Source organism: Bos indicus, chromosome X (genome assembly GCF_029378745.1).
Source record: "Bos indicus isolate NIAB-ARS_2022 breed Sahiwal x Tharparkar chromosome X, NIAB-ARS_B.indTharparkar_mat_pri_1.0, whole genome shotgun sequence".
NCBI lineage: Eukaryota > Metazoa > Chordata > Mammalia > Artiodactyla > Bovidae > Bos > Bos indicus.
Window position 1 is genome coordinate 46061684 of NC_091789.1, and position 24801 is coordinate 46086484.

General features: G+C 37.3%; 1 pseudogene; it reads left to right on the forward strand.

Annotated features, from left to right (window-relative positions):
* The first annotated feature begins 6249 nt into the window (after window positions 1-6249).
* LOC139181505 (glutamate dehydrogenase 1, mitochondrial-like) overlaps window positions 6250-24801 on the forward strand; it is a 39251-nt pseudogene continuing 20699 nt past the window's right edge.

Below are 24801 nucleotides of genomic sequence, written 5' to 3' on the forward strand. Positions count from 1 at the left end.
ACAACAAACTGGTTCCAAATAGGAAAAGGAGTTCGTCAAGGCTGTATATTGTCACACTGTTTATTTAACATATATGCAGAGTACATCATGAGAAACGCTGGACTGGAAGAAGCACAAGCTGGGATCAAGATAGCCAGGAGAAATGTCAATAACCTGAGATATGCAGATGACATCACCCTTATGGCAGAAAGTGAAGAGGAACTAAAAAACCTCTTGTTGAAAGTAATAGTGGAGAGTGAAAAAGTTGGCTTAAAGCTCAACATTCAGAAAACAAAGATCATGGCATCCGGTCCCATCACTTCATAGGAAATAGATGGGGAAACAGTGGAAACAGTGTCAGACTTTATTTTTGGGGGCTCCAAAATCACTGCAGATGGTGCTTGCAGCCATGAAATTAAAAGACACTTACTCCTTGGAAGGAAAGTTATGACCAACCTAGATAGCATATTCAAAAGCAGAGACATTACTTTGCCAACAAAGGTCCGTCTAGTTAAGGCTATGGTTTTTCCTGTGGTCATGTATGGATGTGAGATTTGGACTGTGAAGAAGGCTGAGCACCGAAGAACTGATGCTTTTGAATTGTGGTGTTGGAGAAGATTCTTGAGAGTCCCTTGGACTGCAAGGGGATCCAACCAGTCCATTCTGAAGGAGATCAGTCCTGGGTGTTCTTTGGAAGTAATGATGCTAAAGCTGAAACTCCAGTTTACTTTGGCCACCTCATGCGAAGATTTGACTCATTGGAAAAGACTCTGATGCTGCAAGGGATTGGGGGCAGGAGCAGAAGGGGACGACAGAGGATGAGATGGCTGGATGGCATCACTGACTCGATGGATGTGAGTTTGAGTGAGCTCCAGGAGTTGGTGATGGACAGGGAGGCCTGGTGTGATGCCATTCATGGGGTCCCAAAGAGTCGGACATGACTGAGTGACTGAACTGAACTGAATAACTAATTAGAGAATATATAATTCCGTTGCTAACACTAGCAAGAGGGTACTCTTTCTACCCCCTTCTGATGCCTATGTCAGAAGATTTCTCTATCTCCTTTATACTTTAATAAAACTTTATTATACACAAGCTCTGAGCAATCAAGCCTTGTCTCTGGCCCTGGATTGAATCCCTCTCCTCCGGAGGCCAATTATCCTGGTGTCTTTTCATAGTTCAGCAACAACCTTTCAATCCCCTGGACTATAAGGAGATCAAAACAGTCAATACTAAAGGAAATCATTCTAAATATTCATTGGAAGGACAGATGCTGAAGCTTAAACTCCAATAATTTAGCCACCTAATGCGAAGAGTTGACTCATTGGGAAAGACCCTGATACTGGCAAAGATTGATGGCAGTAGAAGGAACAACAATGGATGAGATGGTTAGATAGCCTCACCAACTCAATGGACATGAGTTTGAGCGAACTCCCAGAGATATTGAAGGACAGGGAAGTCTGGTGTGCTTGAGTTCATGGTGTTGCAAAGAGTCAGACATGACACACTGATTGAACAACAATGAAAATATCACAATAGCCTTTGCCTCAAACATAATCTGGGCTTTATCTTTCTTTCTGACTTTTCCTCCTCACCTACAAATTCCTATATATCTGGCCTGTGCCACTGAGTTGGGTATGATTTTGAGACTGAACAACACCCTTTCTATTTGATCACAATGCCTTATACTAGATTATCCTCACCTGTTGCCATTAATATGCATATCTATTTAAAAAATAATAATGCCTGATACATAATTAGGGCTGAGCTCTGAGGAATTGATGCTTTTGAACTGTGGTGCTGGAGAAGACTCTTGAGAGTCCCTTGGACTGCAAGGAGATCCAACCAGTCCATCCTAAAGGAGATCAGTCCTGAGTGTTCATTGGAAGGACTGATGTTGAAGCTGAAACTAATACTTTGGCCACCTGACGTGAAGACCTGACTCATTTGAAAAGACCCTGATGCTGGGAAAGACTGAGGGTAAGAGGAGAAGGGGATGACAGAGGATGAGATAGTTGGATGGCATCACCGGCTCGATGGACATGGGTTTGGTTGGACTCTGGGAATTGGTGATGAACAGGGACACCCGGTGTGCTGTGGTTCATGTGGTCACAAAGAGTCAGACACGACTGTAATACTAAACTGAACTAAACTGAATACATAATTGGTATTGACTATGTACCATAAATTCTTCTAAGAACTTTTAATGTAGAGATGTATAATCCTCATGAGAAGCATATATGGAATGTCTTGTTATTATCTAATTACTTATAAAGAAAATTAGGTACAGAGACATTAAATCACTTGCCGAAGGTCACACAGCCAGGAAGGAATGGTTTTCAAACTCAGAGACTCTTGCCCTCAAGTTTAAACTCGTAACGTTAAATGAACTAATTCAACAAAAATAGGAAGCTATGAACTCTTTATTCCTTTGGAAACCCAATATATTAAAAATTAGACAAAATGTGATACTCTAGTCATAATTAGCTACTTTGGTCCCCAATTATTTATTCTTTTTCTGTCCTCTGTCTTCACTTCATAGATTCTAGTCCCCAGAATAATTCTACCACCCCCTTTCCCATCCTCACTTGGATATCTACTAATCATACTCCTTCAGGACACTCAATTTAGCTGTCCCCTTTTCTAAAAGGCCTTTCTTGAGCTCCAAATATGGGATGAGGTATGTGTTCCCAGAGCAATTATTGCAGCTATTTTCATTGTCTGTTACTAGTCTGTCTTCCAATTAGACTTGAGAAGTCCCTAATATTTGGGACTGCATCTTACATATGTTTGATTACACCCAATCTAATTACTTACTTGTTTACAGGGATAATGTTCTAAATGTGTGTTGATTTCTTAGAACCTCTACTTTTTAGCACTTATAGATCTGATTAAATGTTTAGATTCTTACTAGGTACGTTTTACACTAGAATATACACTCTATGAAGGTAGGAACAATGTATCTTTTTTTATTCTATAACACAGTGCCTAACCTACAGCAGGCACTCTATCAATAGTTTTTAATTAAACAGAACCAAGTAAAAGAGTTAAGAATAATTCACAGAAACAGATAATCAGTAATTTCTTGGAAGACACCAGGTACAAATTAAAGTACACTTTTCACTTGGTATCTAATAACTGAAAAAGAAAGACAAGCCAATAGAAATAAGCAGGAAAAATATATGGAAGGTTGTGATCAGGATAAATTTTCACATAAAATATCTAAAAATGCTTTTGCATAAGTGGAAAACAGAAGTTAAATATATAATAGATGGTGAAATTCAAAAAATTCTTCATACAACACATAAAGAAATCTTAATATAGTTGCCTTAATGTATTCAAAAGTAATGTTGTTATTCACCTATGTAAAATGAGAGAAACCAATTTTTTAAAATACACATTCAAAGTATATTTTTCCATATGTCATTTGTCTAAACACTCATAAGTAGATTAAACAGGCAAAACCTAAGAAACAAGAGTAAACCGAGTTTATAAATTTATAGAGAATAATATCAATATAGATTCATACCTGGTTAATTCAGGTTTTAAGCAGAAAGAAATTTAATTTCAATTACATAGCAAAATAGATAAAATTTTGCCCTTCACTAGAATATGACAAATACCATGTAAAAATAACTGAATCAACTATGTTCTATTTACTCTCAATAATTTAACAGAAATGGAAACATACATGCATGGCAGCTTGTTTAGTTTTATTTACACATAGCCTATGTCTGTGAAAAAAATTTATTCTCCTTTATAGCACTATTCTTATGACCCCAGTAAAATTAAAGTTTAAAGGTGACAAATACACTGATCATCTAACATTTCTCTTATACACAAAGACAAACTGTGATGAGAAGGCCATGAAATATATATATATAATGTTACACCAGAATTCAGTCAAAATTTACCTCTGTTCTGACAGATCTAGACAAAGAGAACTTAATTTATCCATGAGTAGTGCTTCCCACAGGTCTAGCTATTTAGTTGCATAAGAAATACTCTAAGTTGATTTGATTATCTAGAGACAAATGCATATATATCTGATTGATTTTTTAACTAAAAGAACATGTTATGTTCCAAAAATCATTTACTTTTATGTATGTGTGTTCTTAAGTGCTTCTAGAATTATCTTTGCATCACTGTTGTTAAAATTCTCATGTCTTTCTTCCACCTTCAGTGGAAACCATTTGCTCTATCTTGAGCTTTGCTTTTTTTCCCTCAAGTGTCTGAGGACTCTTAAGAGAGTTGCAGGTTTTTTTTTTTCTTTCTTTTCCAGCTAATGGATTTGTGTTCTTTTATTATCCATATAAGTGAGGTTACTGGGCACTCTCAAGATGCACTACACAAGCAAGTGCTTGAAGGTAGAGCAAGTGCTATTTCTATAATCTGACCGAACACATATAAGAAACCACTCTCTCAGCTGAGGCTCTGAGAAAAATATCCTATTCTCAGTTCTCTCCAGGTTCAAGTTGGATCTTTCTCGTAATCACAGGAACAAAAATCCATTTGCATTATGAGTGCAGGTCTCCTACAGGTTTACTTAGGTAAAAATATTGTAAAGTTCTAAGTATACCAAAGTAAGTCAAATAATTTGTAGATTCATCAGTTACTAAAGGAGATTCATGCACATCAGCAAAACAAAGTTTCTCGGGGAATCTGAAAGTCCTAAATTTCACTTATTTCTCCTCATGGGGAAGCAAACCTCGTATTCTGCTCCTTCACTTTGAGTCCCCAAAGCACAAAGCTTCAACAAATACAAGAAACTAAATTTCCAACCTCTATCTTCCTCTCTTGCTAAGAAACATGCACACACACACTATCTCATCTCAATAAAAAGAAAATAAGAGTCTCAGAGGACAGATACAGGATATTGAGAGAGTCATTTCCTAGGCAGGTTGATAGGGAGTCTAGGGGTCCCCAAGGAGAGAGGGGTCTGGAATTCTCAAGGAGGAAGAAAGGACAAACCTTTCCTTCTCTACATTCCTTAGTATTATATAACAATAATGTATCCTGCCTGAGGATAGTCTCTGGATTAAGGACAGTCTTTGGGTTAAACCTTCTGGCTAATTCTGTTATCTTAAAGTGTAAATTATGGGAGTAGGTGTGGTGAGGTCTTTACAACCTCCAGACACTCTTTGGATTCATTGGAGAGTATATAACTTCGTTGTTAACACTAGCAAGCGGGTACTCTTTCTGCCCTCTTCTGATGCCTATGTCAGAAGCTTTCTCTATCTCCTTTATACTTTAATAAAACTTTATTACACAAAAGCTCTGAGCGATCAAGCCTCATCTCTGGCCCCGGATTGAATTCTTCTCCTCTGGGGGCCAAGAATCCCGGTGTATTCTCGTGATTCAATAACAACCTTTCATCTTGGGGGCTCATCCGGGATCCTTCAGGACAAGGTAAGGATGCTTGGAGCTTTAGTTCTTTGTTCTCTTAGTGAACACGTTTTCTGCCATGCTTTACTAACTCTACCGTGTGCTTGTGTGAATGAATGGCATGCCCTGCGTGAAGCAAGTAAAGGGCCCTGCTCTGCGGTTCCACGGTGATCTCATAGGATTTATGGCAGAAACCTGTCGGGGAGTTATACCGACCTGCCAATGCCAAGAGGCACCCAACGTCTCCTTCGGGAACCGACCAGAAATGGGCAAAGCATGTGGACAGAAATCTCCTTTCTCAGTTAAACTTTTCAGTCTCTTTGACCATTTCATAACTCCTTGGGAATTAGAAGTACTAACTTAATCTATTGGATCATAGACTTTCAAGGGACTTGTGATCTATACTGTTATTGTGTACTGCAGCTTAGGTCCCAAACTTGGATTGGTATTCAAGAAAGCGCCTAGCCTCGCTAGGAATCAAAAGTTCAGAAGCTAGATGGAACTCTAGCTCCAAGAACATCTCTGAGGTTAAAGGTTACTCAGATTGGGACTGCAATGGGTTTTTTCTTTGGTAACTCTGGCTCTTAGTAGATCAGAGGAGGCTATTATACTGGTGTGGTGATGCTTGGAAAGAACATCTCAGTTTTATGTTTGCATCAGTCTTATTGTAGTCAGGAAATTCTCAGGGTCGTGCACAGGCACTCAGGTGATGAATGTTTCTCACAGTGGTCTTAGCTTGGGAGGCATTCCAGAAGGTTACTCTGATTCACCCCGGGTGGCATCAGAGGCAAGCAAGGTTAAGGGTGAAGAGCTGGACGTCTAGGGATGCTATCAGGTCTACCCCTGGTACATCCTCACCCCATCTCAGTGGTAGAACTGGGAGGGATGCAGACTGCGCCGGCGTCGGTAAGGGACAGACTAAGTCCGACGAGGAAGGAAAAGCTTTTGGTGTAACATCTGTCTACACCCCCATCTAGAGCAGGGAGGGACACCTCCGGTAGAAAAATGGCCTTGGTCACTTTTTTTCTCTCTTACAGATGGGAGCTAACAATTCCAGCCTCACTCCTTTGAACTGTATCCTGAAAAACTGGGATAGATTTGATCCCCAGGGCTTAAAGAAGACACACCTGGTCTTCCTATGTGATCCTGCATGGCCATGGTATCCATTGGAGGACGGCGAACGGTGGCCAGTTGGAGGGTCTCTTAAGTATAATACTGTTCTACAATTAGACTGGTTCTGTAAGGAACAAGGGAAATGGGTAAAAGTAGCATATGTGTTGCCCTTTTTCTCTCTGCGAAATATGCCAGACTTATGTCCTAAGGGTATAGATTTGGGCGTGAAACCTTCAGCTCCCTCCTGTCCTCTTACTTTGTCCCTGTACTGGGGACTCCAAACTGGGATTCAAACTGCCCACATGGAGGTCCAAACAACTCCTGTCTCAGTACGACCTCAGACTACTCTGGTTTCAGTAGAAACTCAGACCATTGAAGTAAGAGATGAGATGGAGGACAGGAGACAAAGAGAAGAGGAAAAACAGGTTTCTCCAATCTATCCCTGGGATCATATGTGCAGAGCAGCCAAAGAGACTGAGGAACAGCCACACAAGTTGTTGCCTCTTTATGAAACACCCACCGGGAGAAATAACAGTCTGTGAGAGTTAATAAGCCTTTCTTTTATCAAGAAATACAAAGAATCAAGGAGGATCTGGGAGACTATTTAGAAGACCCAGAAAAATATATTAGAGCTTTTAAAGGTGTTACTCTGCTTTATGACCTCACTTGGAACGATGTGATGTGTATCTTGGGACAAATGCTGACTCCCGAGTCAAAGACTCGAGTTTTGGGAAAAGCGGTTGCTTATGGAGATGAATGGCTTGGTAATAAATCAGTAGGGAAGAGGGAGAACGAGATAGCGGCCCTCCCCACTGGGAATCAGGTGGTCCCAACTATAGAACCAGACTGGGACTACAACACAGCTAAAGGAAGATTGGATCAGAGTCATTTTGTTAGATGTATTCTTGAAGGACTTAGGCAGGCGTGTTCTAAGCCTTTAAACTATGGCAAATTGGCAGACATAGAACAGGAGGAGAAGGAAGCTCCTGGTAAATTCCTAGATAGACTGAGAGAAGCCCTTCGCAGATTCACTGAGATTGATCCCGAAAGTGAAGAGGGAAAAGTGATCTTAAAGGATAGATTTCTCACTCAGTCAGCTCCAGATATCCACCGTAAGCTATTAAAACAGGCGTATGGACCAAATCAGTGTTTAGATACTCTGTTACAACTGGCTCAGTCTATTATGGTAGGGAATATGAGGAAAAGAAAGAAAGGCAAAAAAAAAAAAAAAAAGACAAAGGAAAAGGCGGAAGCCTTCGCCATGGCTATGAAAAACGTTCTTAAACAGCCTGAGAAAAATGCCCAGAGGGGCCCAGGTGAAAAGGGATGGGCTTGCTATTACAGTGGAAAGGAGGGGCACCTCAAGCGGGATTGCCCTCAGGCATCTAAGCCGCCCTCGGCTTCATGTCTGCAAAGGACTACACTGGAAGAGAGACTGCCCCCAGAGGCGTAGGTCTCCGGAGTCGGACTCTCAAGACAATCAGGACTGAAGGTGCCCGGGGGTCCCCACACAGGCTCCCGTCCTAATTACACCTGAGGAATCCCGGGTATTAATAATTGTGGGAGGCCAATCCGTCGATTTTCTTTTAGATACTGGGGCAACTTATTCTGTGCTTACTCAAGCCCCTGGCCCACTTTCTTCCCGATCTGCTTCCATAATGGGACTGTCTGGATGAGCCAAAAGGTATTATTTCAGTTATTCTTTATCTTGCAACTGGGATTCTGTGCTGTTTTCACACGAGTTTCTGATCATGCCAGAATCTCCCTCACCCCTTTTGGGAAGGGATATACTGAGCAAGGTCCATGCCTCTGTTTTCATGAATATGGAGCCCTTCCTTTCTCTCCCTTTAGTTGAACAAAATGTAAATCCTAGAGTATGGGCTGATGGAAAAATCTGTGGGTCGAGCACAAAATGCTATTCCTGTAGTTGTTAAGCTCAAAGACCCACACGTATTTCCACATAAGAAGCAGTATCCATTGAAACCTGAAGTTAAGGAAGGGTTAAAACCCATCATCGAAAATTTAAAAGAACAGGGACTATTAATTCCCTGTAACAGTCCTTGCAACACTCCTATTTTGGGTATAAAGAAATCGAATTGTAAATGGAGACTAGTTCAAGATTTACGAATAATAAATGAGGCTGTATTTCCTTTACACCCCGTGGTGCCTAATCCTTATACTCTATTGTCTGAAATTCCTGAACAGGGCAAATATTTCTCAGTAATTGATTTAAAGGATGCCTTCTATTCAGTGCCTTTGGCAGAAGAAAGTCAATTTCTATTTGCCTTCGAAGACCCTACGCAGTCAGCTTCTCAGTTAACCTGGACAGTTTTGCCCCAGGGATTTCGTGACAGTCCTCACTTATTCAGACAAAGTTTGTCACGGGATCTACAAAACTTTAATAGCTCTGAAGCAGTGGTGTTACAATATGTAGATGATATTTTTCTCTGTGCTGAGACAGAGGAAGCTTGTTCACGAGCCTCAGAAGATTTCTTAAACTTTCTGGCAGACTGTGGTTACAAGGCATCAAGAGAAAAGGCTCAGCTTTGTCAACAATATCTAACAATTTGTTAGATATCTGGGCCTAATCATATCAGAGGGGACTAGGGCCATAGGCCCTGAGAGAATTAAACCTATACTAAATCATCCCCTACCTATAACTTTAAGACAAATGAGAGGATTTTTGGGAATCACAGGTTACTCTCACATTTGGATTCTTTGGGAACTTGCCTGGCCTTTATATAAACTTATAGCTGAAACTCAGCAGGCCCAAACTGACAAACTGGTTTGGTCTCCAGAAACTCAAAAGGCTTTTAAGGTTTTTCAGACTGCTCTCCCGCAAGCTCTAGCTCTGAGCTTGCCCACAGGGTCAGAATTTAATTTGTTTGTCACTGAAAGAAAAGATGTGGCATTGCGAGTTTTGACACAACTCCAAGGGCCTCACCGGCAACCTATTGCTTATCTAAGCAGAGAATTAGATGTAGTTTCATGTGGGTGGCCCCACTGCCTAAGAGTAATTGGGGCAGTGGCTTTATTAGCACCTGAAGCTTTAAAAATATTTAATGGACAAAACCTTACTGTACTGACTTCTCATGATGTGAGTGGAATCTTAAATTCTAAGGTTAATATTTGGATGACAGACAGTAGGCTTCTTAAGTATCAGTCATTGTTGTTAGAAGGACCAGTAACTAAGCTTAAAGTTTGTGAAAATTTAAATCCTGCCACTTTCCTTCCTGAGAAGGAAAATGAAACATCTGATCAAGATTGTTCTCAATGCCTAACTTTAAACTATGCAGCTCGGGAGGATCTAATGGATACCCCAGTAGACAATCCTGACATGGGAATATTTACAGATGGCAGTTCTTTTGTTCGGGATGGAAAGCGTAAAGCAGGTTACACTGTGGTGACTGCTGAACAGGTTTTGGAAGCAAAATCTCTCCCCCAGGGAACCAGTGCTCAGTTAGCGGAGCTTGTGGCTCTGACCCGAGCTTTAGAGTTAAGCAAAGGGCAGTGGATGGGCCTGATAATCTATGTGAGTTTTCTTCTACTGACTCCAAAAATCCTAAATCTGCCGTTTGATCCTCAAGACAATGCCTTCCTGTCCTGGGCTCACTCCTACGCTGCATTCCACAATCGTTCTAACTGCTGGGTCTGCGGAGCACTCCCCTCTTCATCAGTGGAAGGCTTCCCAAGGTGGACATCCCCACTTCAAGGAAAAGACTTCGTCCAGGTCTGTGAATATCTTTGACAACAATCACATGCGATGCCTCTTCTTCATCTGATGACATCTACCAACCCTAAAATGGACTGCTGCAACACGTTGCACTTTAACTATGGACATAATGTGACTTTTAATTTTGATTCTGTTTGTTTTGTTTTTGCTGTTTGCTCCCTGCATCTGTAACTGTATAACTGGATTTGTTTCTAGCTGCATGAAAGCTTTTAAGTTACAAATGGTTGCTCAAACTCCTGCAACAGCTGTAGCTTCCTCCAGCTACTCTTTGGGGCCCCTGGATCAGATAGCCTCAATATGAGGATTAGGAGAATATGTTGCCTCACCAATTTAGGGACAACACCCCTTGTCAGCTCGGAAGCAGTTATGGAACAAGAACGACGCCCCTTTTCCCTAGGCAACATAATTCTCCTAAAAGAAAAGGGGGGAATGAGAGAGTCATTTCCTAGGTAGGTTGATAGGGAGTCTAGGGGTCCCCAAGGAGAGAGGGGTCTGAAATTCTCAAGGAGGAAGAAAGGACAAACCTTTCCTTCTCTACATTTCTTAGTATTATATAACAATAATGTATCCTGCCTGAGGACAGTCTCTGGACTAAGGACAGTCTTTGGGTTAAACCTTCTGGCTAATTCTGTTATCTTAAAGTGTAAATTATGGGAGTAGGTGTGGTGAGGTCTTTACAACCTCCAGACACTCTTTGGATTCATTGGAGAGTATATAACTTCGTTGTTAACACTAGCAAGCGGGTACTCTTTCTGCCCCCTTCTGATGCCTATGTCAGAAGCTTTCTCTATCTCCTTTATACTTTAATAAAACTTTATTACACAAAAGCTCTGAGTGATCAAGCCTCGTCTCTGGCCCTGGGTTGAATTCTTCTCCTCTGGGGGCCAAGAATCCTGGTGTATTTGCGTGATTCAACAACAACCTTTCAATATCAAGTACAAAAATAAAATTCCCAAAATGAAATAAAAAATGATAATAAATTGAGGTGGAGTAGTTATTAAACAGAGTGAAAGATTATTTCAAGCTGAAGAAAGACCAGAGAATAGGTTGAAAATTTTCTCTGAATATCAAGTAAGATTTATAAGAAAAAAAAAATATAGATATAACCTAAAGAATGCTTCTGAATTTAAAGATGAAAAAAAAAAATATTACAAGCTTATCATAGGAAAGAATAGCTTACTTACAAAGGAAACAAAATCAGGCCATTATAGTATTTCTCAGCTGCAAGATGAGATAAAGTTAGAGGACAAGAGGAGAGATTTACAAACAACTGAGAGAAAAAGTTTACAATCAACAGTTTGTAATACCTCAACACAATTATGTTCATCTGTAGAGGAAAAAAATATTTAAGAACACATGAACATTCATATATCATTAACAGCAAGAATATTAAGAAAATATGCTAGAAAATGTTACAATAGCTAATTTAGTTAGAACAGAGAAATCAACACAGCGGAAAGAAAAATGAGTGATGAATGTATTTCATAAGTTATTTATAATTTATACTAATACTTTTTATGTAATTGAAAATTTACAGCATACAAGGATTCTTGAAACAGAAAAGAAACATGTAAAATAAAATATAATAATAACCTAGAACTAATTTTTAAAAAATATCTTAGAAATGCCATAAGGTTGTGTGAAGATTAGAAAAATGTCACATCTAGGAAGTAAATACTTCTAAACTTTAAGTTTCATCTGGGAAGGAGAAATGGGCAAGTAAGGCATTTTAGTGGAATGATAATTTATTTTTTACTTTGAAATTAGGTATATATGTTTGTTTGAAAACCACTTTTTTTAAACTTTTTATTTATTTATTTATTTTTAAATTTATTTATTATTTATTTTACTTTACAATATTGTATTGGTTTTGCCATACATCAACATGCATCCACCATGGGTATACACATGTTTCCCATCCTGAACAACCACTTTTAAGAATGGAAAACTAACCACCTGAGGAATTAAAAAGCATAGTAGAATTTCTAGTTTAACAAGGAAGGAGTAATGAAAAAAACCTTGATTAACTCAGCAAAAATAAGAACAGAGGAAAACAATAACAACAAACTAGCAAATATAGGGGAAAAAAAAAACATATCAGCTATTGCTTTAAATGTGAAATGGTTGATCTACATGTTTGTTTGTTTTTTAAAACGTGAAGTTAAAAACATATTACCAAAGCATATTTTCAAGAAATATGTATAAAACAAAGTGAAACAGTTTAAAAATTTTAAATGAAACATCACGTTACAAACAAGTGTAAATGAAAAGACAGCAGAAGTGTTACCATTATTATCATAAAAAGTTGATTCCATGGTCAAACAGTGTTAAAGAGGAAAAAGATGGACATTAACTTCATACATATGAAATATAAGCTAAAAGAGAGAAAACCAGCAATCCACAGATAAGAATATAAGGATTTTAAAATACATGCAATAAGCTCAAATATGCAAACTTTTTTATTCTATAAACAGAAAATATACATGTTACTTATAATACTGAAATAGTTGCCTAAGTTAATGTATTTATTGAAAATCTTAACAAATTCAGCTAAGTAAAACTTTTAGGGGTGTATTCTCTAATCATAGTAAAATTTAAAATTAATAAAAACAACCTGAACTATATGAAAATTAATAAACACATATCCGATAATGCCTGACAGCAAGCAAGTAGAAACAAAGATTACAAATTATCTGTAAGCTCATGAAAAAGAGAAACATTATAATTTTGAGACACACCTAAATTTGAAATTTACATGGTATTTTAAAACTGAAAATAAATTAACTAAATATTAACCTAAGATACTATAAAAATATCAATAAAAACAAATGAAACTGGAATAAGGTGCATAAATATTTAATTAAATAACCAGAAAGATAGTAAAATGGATAAACAGTAAAATTTTTTCTTGAAAATATAACTTTGAAAACCTTAAAGTCATTCAAAATTAGAAATAAAGCATTGAAGAAAATCAATAAACCCCCATGGTAGCTGGATAATTTACCTTTCTCTGTAACCAAAACAGTAGACAGGGACAAACTAGTAGGCATATAAATAATTTGAGGAACACAAGTAACAATTGTGATTTAACTGACATGGATAGAACTCTGCATTCAGCAGTAACAAAATCCAAATCTTTTCAAGTATATATGAAATATTCACCATAATTGACAATATGTTTGACATTAAATCATGTTGCCACAAGTTTGAAAAGCCTGATGTCATACAGTGTCTGCTTCTGACAACAGTGAAATTCAGCTAAATATCAATTATCTAAATAAATGTCTTAAATGTGCATCTTTGAGAACAAGAACTTTTTATTTCACAAATCCAAGAATAACTCAAAGTATATCTTAGAAATTATTTTTTAAGAAATATAATATTTAAATATTGTGAAATGCAGCAAAAGTTTCCTTAGGACATGCATAGCTTTAAGTGGATATATAAGAAAAGAAGGGGCACTAAATAACAATGATCTAAGCAGGTATCTCATAGTTTTAGAAAAATAACATGAAGTTAAACCCACAAAATAGTAGAATGTGGAATTGATAATGATATGGTTAGGAATCACTGAAATAGTAAATAAATATTATTTAGAGAAAATCAATAAAAAGGAATTTAGTCCTTTGAAAATATGGCTGGTTCATGTTGATATCTGACAGAAAATAACAAAATTCTGCAAAGCAATCATCCTTCAATTAAAATCTTAAATTTTTTTAAAGAAATAAAGTATAAAGACTTTTTTAAGAAAGAAAATATGAGTACAATTGATAAATTCCTAGAACATCAGATCAAGGGGAGAAAAGAAAAAGCAAGAGATGCTACAATTGATTAACTCATGAGAGAAAAAGAGGGCAGCACTACCAATCCTACAAATATCAAAAAGATAAGAGGACACTAAGAAAAATGTTTTGAAAATAAATTTGAAAATTGAATGATATAGGAAAAAAAATTGTGAAACAACTTACAAAAGCTTACATAAGATAAAGTAGACCATCTGCATAGCCTTATATCTAATAAAGACATTAAATCCTTAATTAAATCTTATAAAGAAAACTTAAGCTTCAGATGGCTTTACTGGCAAATATTTCCAAATATTTCATGAATAAATAGTTCTAATATTACATATGATTCTAGAGGAAAAAAAAAGAAGAAATCTTGTCCATTTGTTCTATGAATCAGATAATCTTGATTGAAAACCTGACAAGAACATTTGAAGGCTATAGAAGGAAAATAAAAATGGAGTCAATATTGGTAAAAGAGCACTTTAAAATGGAGCCAGGAGGCCATTGAGGAAGTGTGACTTATGCATGTCTCAGTCTATTTTTCTAAGAAAGGCATCCAGAACATGTGCCAGAAAATCAATGTATTTATTGGAACTTTGCCCTAAAATAATTTGTGATTCCTTAAGGACAAACATTTCCTGACTCGTGTCAGAGTCAGTCACCAGGCCACTTTATCAAACTTGTGGCTTTTGTCTTTATAAGCCCCGACTCTGTCTCTTTTCAGAATCTGGGTCTCCTGACTGCAATTTCTAAGAGCTCAAATACAGCTCTTTTTTTTTTTTTTTTTTAATTTTCAGCCTTGAAATTATTTTTTGACAAGGGGGAGATGGGAATATTAAGTCAACTTATCTCCTAATCTTAAATGTGAACTTCCTAAAAAATGTGTCATTATATAAAACCTGAAAATATATAACTAGGTTAACGTTCAAATGTTTAAGTGGGTATTACTCAAAGAATATGATGTTAGTTTAAAAAATCAATCAATGTAATTTTATATATTAATAGGAAAAAGAAAAAATAAGTGCTTGATTAATGTAATATTTGTTTATGATTTCTTAATCTGATAAAGGGCATTTACATACAATGTATAGCAAGGATGATACTCAATAGTGAAATAATGAAACTGCTCTACTTTTGATCAGATATGAGACAAAAATATCAGATATCACCATATCTAGTCAGCTTTATACTGGAGATTCTAGCTAGTAGAAGAATTGGAAAGGCTGAAATAGAATTATCATTATTTATAGTCAACATGATAGCTTATCAAAAATCTAAAGTTACAGATAAATCATTAGAAGTAAAAATAATTTTGACATTTGTGGATAAAAGGTTGACAAACAGCAATTATACTTCTGTTATTTTTCTATTATTCAGTAAGCAAAAAATAAATCAAATTTAATAATAATATACTTGGAGGAGCAAAAAATCAAAAGACCTAAAAATTACCAAAGAAAAGATGTGCAAGAGCCCTACATAGTAAACTGCAAAAATAAAAACATTGAAAAAAAGAAAACCTATTTACAAGGATTTACCATGTTTTTGAATTAGAATATTCAATATTTAAAAGATGTCAATCCTTCTCAAATTGATATATTCAATGAAGCTTCATTAGAAAAGTCTTTTGGACTCTGTGAGAGAGGGAGAGGGTGGGATGATTTGGGAGAATGGCATTGAAACATGTATAATATCATATATGAAACGAGTCACCAGTCCAGGTTCGATGCAGGATACTGGATGCTTGGGGCTGGTGCACTGGGAGGACCCAGAGGGATGGTACAGGGAGGGAGGAGGGAGGAGGGTTCAGGATGGGGAACACGTGTATACCTGTGGCAGATTCACGTTGATATATGGCAAAACCAATACAATATTGTTAAGTTAAAAAATAAAATAAAATAAAATAAAAATTCAAGCACCTGTTTTTATGCAAAATGAAAAATCTGTTCAAACATTTATGTGGAAAATTTGAAATAGCCAAAAATAGCCAATATCATCCTAAATAGAACAAATCTGGGGAGGTTAAACTACAAAAATGTACTGAAGTGAAAACTCTGGATAACCTTTATACAGAAACTACTACAAACATCATACTCAATGATGAACTGCTAGTATTTTCATTAAAAATAAGACAGACATATTTGTTATTATTCTACACTATTTTAGAAGTTCTGGCTAATGTAAGAAATATTGAAATTAAAACACTTGATAAATAATTCAAAAATAGGAAATAACTCTGGTAATTATATAATCATATACTAAAAAAAGAGATGTAATTTTAGGAAAACTATTAGAGTTTATATAATTTGATAGGTTAATAGATAAAAGATAAGTATACAAAAATCAATAGCTTTTCTTCATGTTATCAGTAAGCAACTAAAATGATGTTAATAATACTCCATTTACAATCAAGAGTAAAATTATAAAATACGTTGGAAAGTATTTCACAGGAAATCAAATATACATTTTAAGTCTATTTAAAACTTTAAAAGAACATAAAATAAGCCCTAAAATATGAGAATGTATGTTCATGAATGGGAAGATTTGGCAGTATAAAATGTCAGTCTTTCCAAAATTTATTACATATTTCAGTTCAGTTCAGTTCAGTCGCTCAGTCGTGTCCAACTCTTTGCGACCCCATGAACTGCAGCACACCAAGCCTCCCTGTCCATCACCAACTCCTGGAGTTCACTCAGACTCAGGTCCATCGAGTCAGTGATGCCATCCAGCCATCTCATCCTCTGTCGTCCCCTTCTCCTCCTGCCCCCAATCCCTCCCAACATCAGAGTCTTTTTAATACTATTCAAAAGCTCAATGATTATCTTTCATCTTATTTTTTAATTCAATTGAGCTAAGTTACTATGGAAGAATGATTTGGAATAGTCAATGAAAATATGTAAACATATACATATTTTTTTATCTAAAGATTGATGTGACAATACATGTGATAACATAATTTAGATAGAACTATCTCTATTGTATAGACTTCCACATAACTTGGTGATAAAAAATCTGCCTGCCAATGCAGGAGACATGGATTTGATCCCTGGGTTGAGAAGAACCTCTGGAGAAGGAAATGGCAGCCCACTCCAGTATTCTTGCTTGGGAAATCTCATGGACAGAGGAGGCTGGCCAGCTACAGTCCATGGGGTCACAAACGAGACAGACATTATTTAGTGACTAAACAATGACAACCTATATTGTATATATGGGAATATGATACATACATATGTATACACGTACACATAGATATACACATAAACAAATTCCACAACTGAAGAACTAGACAAATAGATCAACACATCATTTAAGGAGAATAGACTGATCTAAATAAAATAAGTCTATGTGTCTATGGGAAATTAAATTTTGCTACAGCACTATTTAAATTTAGTGAGAAAGTAATGTTTCTTTTAATTAATATAATTAGCATAATAGAGCAATCATTTTGAATAAAAAAGGACATATTTCCTCTCTGGGTAATAGAATTAAAAAATAAATTTTAGGAGAATTTTAAGGGTACTAGTACATATATTAAAATCTAAGTAAATGTTTTCATAATCCAGGAGTGGGAGAAATCTTCCCAAGCATGTCAGAAAAAGAAGACATAAAGAAGAGAAAAAAAATATTTGATTTCATAGTAAAAAAATCATAAAACAAAAGACATAAAGAATGAAGAAACATGCATATTCAAATGTTTGCAGTGCATAAAATTTACAGAGGATCAATTTCTCTAATATGTAAAGTTCCTATATGTTATTAGGAAAAAGAAGCAGATCAAATATATTAAAAAAAATTAAGACTATGCATTCATGGAACAAAAAATGTTACATATGTATGTATATATTTCATATATATATATGAAAAGTTAGGTGAGTCAGTAACAGGAAGATGCAAATTAAAACAACCATGGGAACAATATTTTATTTATCAGATTGCCAAAATTGACAAATTAGTGGCATTTGTTCTGGCATAAATATGGAGAAATAATTACAGATTGTTTTGGGGACATCAATTACTATAATATTTTTGAAAAAGATATCTGCAATATCACGAACTATGCATACACTGTGTTTACAGAAATAAAAGTCACATGCCTATAAATATATGTGTGGAGAGGAGCTACTCCATGTCCAAGGTCAGGAAGGGCAGCAGTGAGGAGGTAGTACCCCTCATCCGAGGTAAGGAGCAGCAGCTGAGCTTTGCTGGAGCAGCCATGAAGAGATACCCCACGCCCAAGGCAAGAGAAACCCAAGTTAGATGGTAGGTGTTGCAAGAGGGCATCAGAGGGCAAACACACTGAAATCATAATCACAGAAAACTAGTCAATCTAATCACACTAGGAGCACAGCCTTGTCTAACTCAATGAAACTAAGCCATGCCCATGGGGCCACCCAAGACGGGCGGGTCATGGTGGAGAGGTCTGACAGAATGTGGTCCACTGGAGAAGGGAATGGCAAACCACTTCAGTATTCTTGCCTTGAGAACCCCATGAACAGTATGAAAAGGCAAAAATGATAGGATACTGAAAGAGGAATTCCCCAGGTCGGTAGGTGCCCAACATGCTACTGGAGATCAGTGGAGAAATAACTCCAGAAAGAATGAAGGGATGGAGCCAAAGAAAAATCAATGCCCAGTTGTGGATGTGACTGGTGATAGAAACAAGGTCCGATGCTGTAAAGAGCAATATTGCATAGGAAGCTGGAATGCCAGGTCCATGAATCAAGGCAAATTGAAAGTGGTCAAACAGGAGATGGCAAGAGTGAACGTTGACATTCTAGGAATCAGTGAACTAAAATAGACTGGAAAGGGTGAATTTAACTCAGATGACCATTATACCTACTACTGTGGGCAGGAAACCCTTAGAAGAAATGGAGTAGCCATCATGGTCAACAAAAGAGTCTTAAATGCAGTACATGGATGCAATCTCAAAAACGACAGAATGATCTCTGTTCATTTCCAAGGCAAACCATTCAATATCACAGTAATCCAAGCCCATGCCCCAACCAGTAACACTGAAGAAGCTGAAGTTGAACTGCTCTATGAAGACCTACAAGACCTTTTAGAACTAACACCCAAAAAAGATGTCCTTTTCATTATAGGGGACTGGAATGCAAAAGTAGGAAGTCAAGAAACACCAGGGGTAACACGCAAATTTGGCCTTGGAGTATGGAATGAAGCAGGGCAAAGGTTCATAGAGTTTTGCAAAGAGAACGCACTGGTCATAGCAAACACCCTTTTCCTACAACACAAGAGAAGACTCTACACATGGACATCACCAGATGGTCAACACTGAAATCAGATAGATTATATTTTTTGCAGCCAAAGATGGAGAAGCTCTATACAGTGAGCAAAAACAAGAGTGGGACCTGACTGTGGCTCAGATCATGAACTCCTTATTGCCAAATTCAGACTTAAATTGAAGAAAGTAGGGAAAACCACTAGACCATTCAGGTATGACCTAAATCAAATCCCTTATGATTATACAGTGGAAGTGAGAAATAGATTTAAGGGCCTAGATCTGATAGATAGAGTGCCTGATGAACTATGGACTGAGGTTCATGACATTCGTCAGGAGACAGGGATCAAGACCATCCCTATGGAAAAGAAATGCAAAACAGCAAATTGGCTATCTGGGGAGGCCTTAAAAATAGCTGTGAAAAGAAGAGAAGTGAAAAGTAAAGGAGGAAAGGAAGGATATAAGCATCTGAATGCAGAGTTCCAAAGAATAGCAAGAAGAGATAAGAAAGCCTTCCTCAGTGATCAATGCAAAGAAATAGAGGAAACCAATATAATTGGAAAGACTAGAGATCTCTTCAAGAAAATTAGAGATACCAAGGGAACATTTCATGCAGATAAAGGACAGAAATGGTATGCACCTAACAGAGCCAGAAGATATTAAGAAGAGGGGGTAAGAATACACAGAAGAACTGTACAAAAAAGATCTTCATGACCAAGATAATCACGAAGATGTGATCACTCACCTAGAGCCAGACATCCCGGAATGTGAAGTCAAGTGGGCCTTAGAAGGCATCACTACAAACAATGCTGGTGGAGGTGATAGAATTCCAGTTGAGCTATTTCAAATCCTGAAAGATGATGCTGTGAAAGTGCTGCACTCAATATGCCAGAAAATTTGGAAAACTCAGCAGTGGCCACAGGACTGGAAAAGGTCAGTTTTCATTCCCATCCCAAAGAAAGGCAATGCAAAAGAATGCTCAAACTACCGCACAATTGCACTCATCTCACATGCTAGTAAAGTAATGCTCAAAATTCTCCAAGCCAGGCTTCAGTAATACATGAACTACCAGTAATATGTGAACATCCAGATGTTCAAGTTGGTTTTAGAAAAGGCAGAGGAACCAGAGATCAAATTGCCAACATCTGCTGGATCATCGAAAAAGCCAGAGAGTTCCAGAAAAAACATCTATTTCTGTTATATTGACTATGCCAAAGCCTTTGACTGCATGGAGCACAATAAACTGTGGAAAATTCTGAAAGAAATGAGAATCCCAGACCACCTGACCTGCCTCTTGAGAAACCTATATGCAGGTCAGGAAGCAACAGTTGGAACTGGACATGGAACAACAGACTAGTTTCAAATAGGAAAAAGAGTATGCCAAGGCTGTATATTATCACCCTGCTTATTTACCTTATATGAACAGTGCATTATGAGAAACGCTGTGCTGGAAGATGCACAAGCTGGAATCAAGATTACCAGGAGAAATATCAATAACCTCAGATATGCAGATGACACCACTCTTATGGCAGAAAGTAAAGAGGAACTAAAGAGCCTCTTGATGAAAGTGAAAGAGGAGAGTGAAAAAGTTGGCTTAAAGCTCAACTTTCAGAAAACGAAGATCATGGCATCTGGTCCCACCACTTCATGGGAAATAGATGGGGAAACAGTGGAAATAGTGTCAGGCTTTAATTTTTGGGGCTCCAAAATCACTGGAGATGGTGACAGCAGCCATGAAATTAAAAGATGCTTACTCCTTGGAAGGAAATTTATGACCAACCGAGATAGCATATTGAAAAGCAGAGACATTACTTTGCCAACAAAGGTCCATCTAGTCAAGGCTATGGTTTTTCCAGTGGTCATGTATGGATGTGAGAGTTGGACTGTGAAGAAAGCTGGGCGCTGAAGAATTGATGCTGTTGAACTGTGGTGTTGTAGAAGACTCTTGAGAGTCCCTTGGACTGCAAGGAGATCCAACCAGTCCATTCTGAAGATCAGCCCTGGTATTTCTTTGGAAGAAATGAGGCTAAAGCTGAAACTCCAGTATTTTGGCCACCTCTTGCAAAGAGTTGACTCATTGGAAAAGACTCTGATGCTGGGAGGGATTGAGGGCAGGAGGAGAAGTGGACTACAGCGGATTAGATGGCTGGATGGTATCACTGACTCCATGGACATGAATCTGTGTGAACTCCTGGAGTTGGTGATGGACAGGGAGTCCCGGCGTGCTGCAATTCATGGGGTCACAGAGTCGAACACAAATGAGCGACAGAACTGAACTGAACTGAACCGATGCTAACTGCCAAAGGCTTCCCCAATGGCTCAGCAGTAAAGAATCTGCCTGCAGGGCAAGAGATACAGTACACGCCTGTTTGACCTCTGGGGTGGGAAGAGACCCTTGAGTAGGATATGGCAAGCCACTCCAGTATTCTTGCCTGGAAAATCTCATGGTCACAGGAGCCTGGTGGGCTACAGTGCATGGGGTTGCAAAGCATCGGACACAGCTGAGCAACTGAACACATGCTAACCCTGTCTTAAGATCGTCATCAAGGCATAATGACATTGACATTGAAGTCGCTCAGTCGTGTCCGACTCTTTGCAACCCCATGCACTGTAGCCTACCAGACTCCTCCATCCATGCAATTTTCCAGGCAAGAGTACTGGAGTGGGTTGCCCTTTCCTTCTCCAGGAAATCTTTCCGACCCAGGGATTGAACCCGGTTCTCCTGCATTGTAGACAAACGCTTTACCATCTGAGCCACCAGGGAAGTCAAGGCACAGATGAGCAATTTTTCAGGTCACATTTATTATTTAAACCCCAGAATGTAGCCATTTGCTATATAACAAAGACATGAGAATTCTAAAACCTTGCAACCTTGAATTTGTTCTAGATGATTAGTGAATACATGGTCACTGAATTGTGATGAGGTTTATATTTTATAATCCTATATATTTCCCATTGGTGACTTTCTAAATTGGTTTGGTTTCAAAATTGGACAATGTTGTTGAAGCACTAACTAAATTTACATAAAAATTGGAAAGATTTCCAAAACAATTTCTACTTTTATCTGTTGTGCCTGCAGCAAAATAAGTACAATGGACTTGGGTTTGGCATCAAAGATCACTGCTGGGCGCCAAGTCTAGCCATGCACACCTGCATCTCAGCGCTTATAGGCACTATCTTTGTCAAATGTTTGGCTCATAAATCTCTGAAAATCAAAAATACTACATTGTTTTGGGTAATATTCAACATCTGATTTGGAAACACAGGAAGATTCAAAACAGAATTGTTGAAACAGAAAATTTCAGTGATTCAAATGAAAAGCTTAATTATTTTTCAATGCATAGACTTTATTGTTGAAATTAATATTGGTGTTTTTTTTTGATTTGAAATAACATGTCTTGCTCTTTACTGATGAAAGTTTAAATTGTATCAAGATGAGAAAATGGAAAAGTATTTTTAAATTCAAACTTTATGTTGCTTTCTGTGGGAGTACAAAATTTTCTTGAGAATGGGTTTATTAGAGAATTCCTTTAAAGTTCTCATTTTTGGTCAAAAGAAGTCCTCTCCTACTTCTATGTAAGCAACCTAATAATAATTTTTTATCATAAAACCAAGAACAACATATAAAACACACTGGAAAATCATTCAATGGTTTTGAAATTCAGTTTACTGTTCTGATTACCCTATGCTTTAACTATAAACCTATCACATTACTATATTTTCCCTTAGACACCCTGAGTTGCAATCAGAATACTAATCTCCAATAGTATTTTGTTTTGTGCTTTCCAGTTGAGGAAATTAAGAACATAACTCCTAGTGACTATTAAAATATTAATTCAAATTTCAAGTACTTCAAACAGCTAAGCATATCATAGTTTTATTATTTTATAACTATGGATGCTGCAAGTGAAAGACAATTGCAAGAATGACCCTTAGGTTTAGCTTGAATACAGTATTTCCTAGGAGATTTAATAGAGCTTGAAAGGCAAAATATTCAGTATCACAGTAATCCAAGTCTATGCCCGAACCACTAATGCCAACAAAGCTGAAGTTGAACAGTTCTATAAAAACCTGCAAGCCCTTCTAGAACTAACACCAAAAAATGATATCCTTTCATCATAGGAGACTGGAATGCAAAAGTAGGAAGTCAAAAGATGCCTGAAGTAACAGGAAAGTTTGGCTTTAGAGTACAAAATGAAGCAGGACAAAGGCTAACAGAGTTTTGCCAAGAGAACACACTGGTCATAGCAAATACCCTTTTCCAACAACACAAGAGATAACTGTACATATAGACATAACCAGATAATTAATACTGAAATCATATTGATTATATTCTTTGTAGCTGAAGATAGAGAAGATCTATACAGTCATCAAAAACAAGACTGGGAGTTGACTGTTGCTCATATCATGAACTCCTTATTGAAAAATTCAGACTTAAACTGAAGAAAGTAGGGAAAAGCACTAGTCCATTCAGGTATGACCTAAATCAAATCCTTATGATTATATAATGGAAGTGGCAAATAGCTCCAAGTAATTAGCCCTAATAGACAGAGTACACAAAGAACTACAGTCAGAGGTTCCTAACATTGTAGAGGAGGTAGTGATCAAAACCATCCCCAAGAATATAGGAAATGCAAAATGGCAAAATGGTTGCCTGTTGAGCCCTTACAAGTAAGTGAGAAAAGAAAGAAGTGAAAGGCAAAGGAGTAAAGGAATGATATACCCATCTGAATGCAGACTTCCAGAGAATAGTAAGGAGAGATAAGACAGCCTTCCTAAATGAACAATGCAAAGAAATAGAGGAAAATAATATAATGGGAAAGACTATAAATCTCTTTAAGAAAATTAGAGATACCAAGGTAGCATTTCATGCAAAAATGGTCACAATAATGGTATGGAACTAGCACAATCAGAAGATATTAAGAAGAGGTGGCAAGAGTACACAGAAGAACTATACAAAAAATATCTTGTTGACCTGGATAACCATGATGGTGTGATCACTCACCTAGAGCCAGAAATCCTGGAGTGCAAAGTCAAGTGGGCTTTAAGAACCATCACTATGAACAAAACTAGTAGAGGTGATGTAATTCCATCTGAGCTATTTCAAATCCTAGAAGATGATGTTGTTAAAGTGCTGTACTCAATATGCCAGCAAGTTTGGAAAACTCAGCAGTCACCACAGGACTGGAAAAGGTGTTTTCATTCCAATCCCAAAGAAAGGCAATGCCAAAGTAGGTTCAAACTACTTCACAGTTGCATTCATTTCACATGCTAGCAAAGTAATGCTCAAAATCCTTCAAGCAAGGCTTCAACAGTATGTGAACCGAGAACTTCCAGATGTACAAGCTGGATTTAGAAAAGAAGAGAAAAATGATCAAATTGGCAACATCCAATGGATCATGGAAAAAGCAAGGGAGTTTCAGAAAAACATATATTTCTGCTTTATTGACTATGCTAAAGCCTTTGATTGTGTAGATTACAACAAACTGGAAAATTTTTAAAGAAAGGGGGACACCAGACCTCCTTATCTGCTTCCTGTGAAACCTGTATGCAGGTCAAGAAGTAACAGTTAG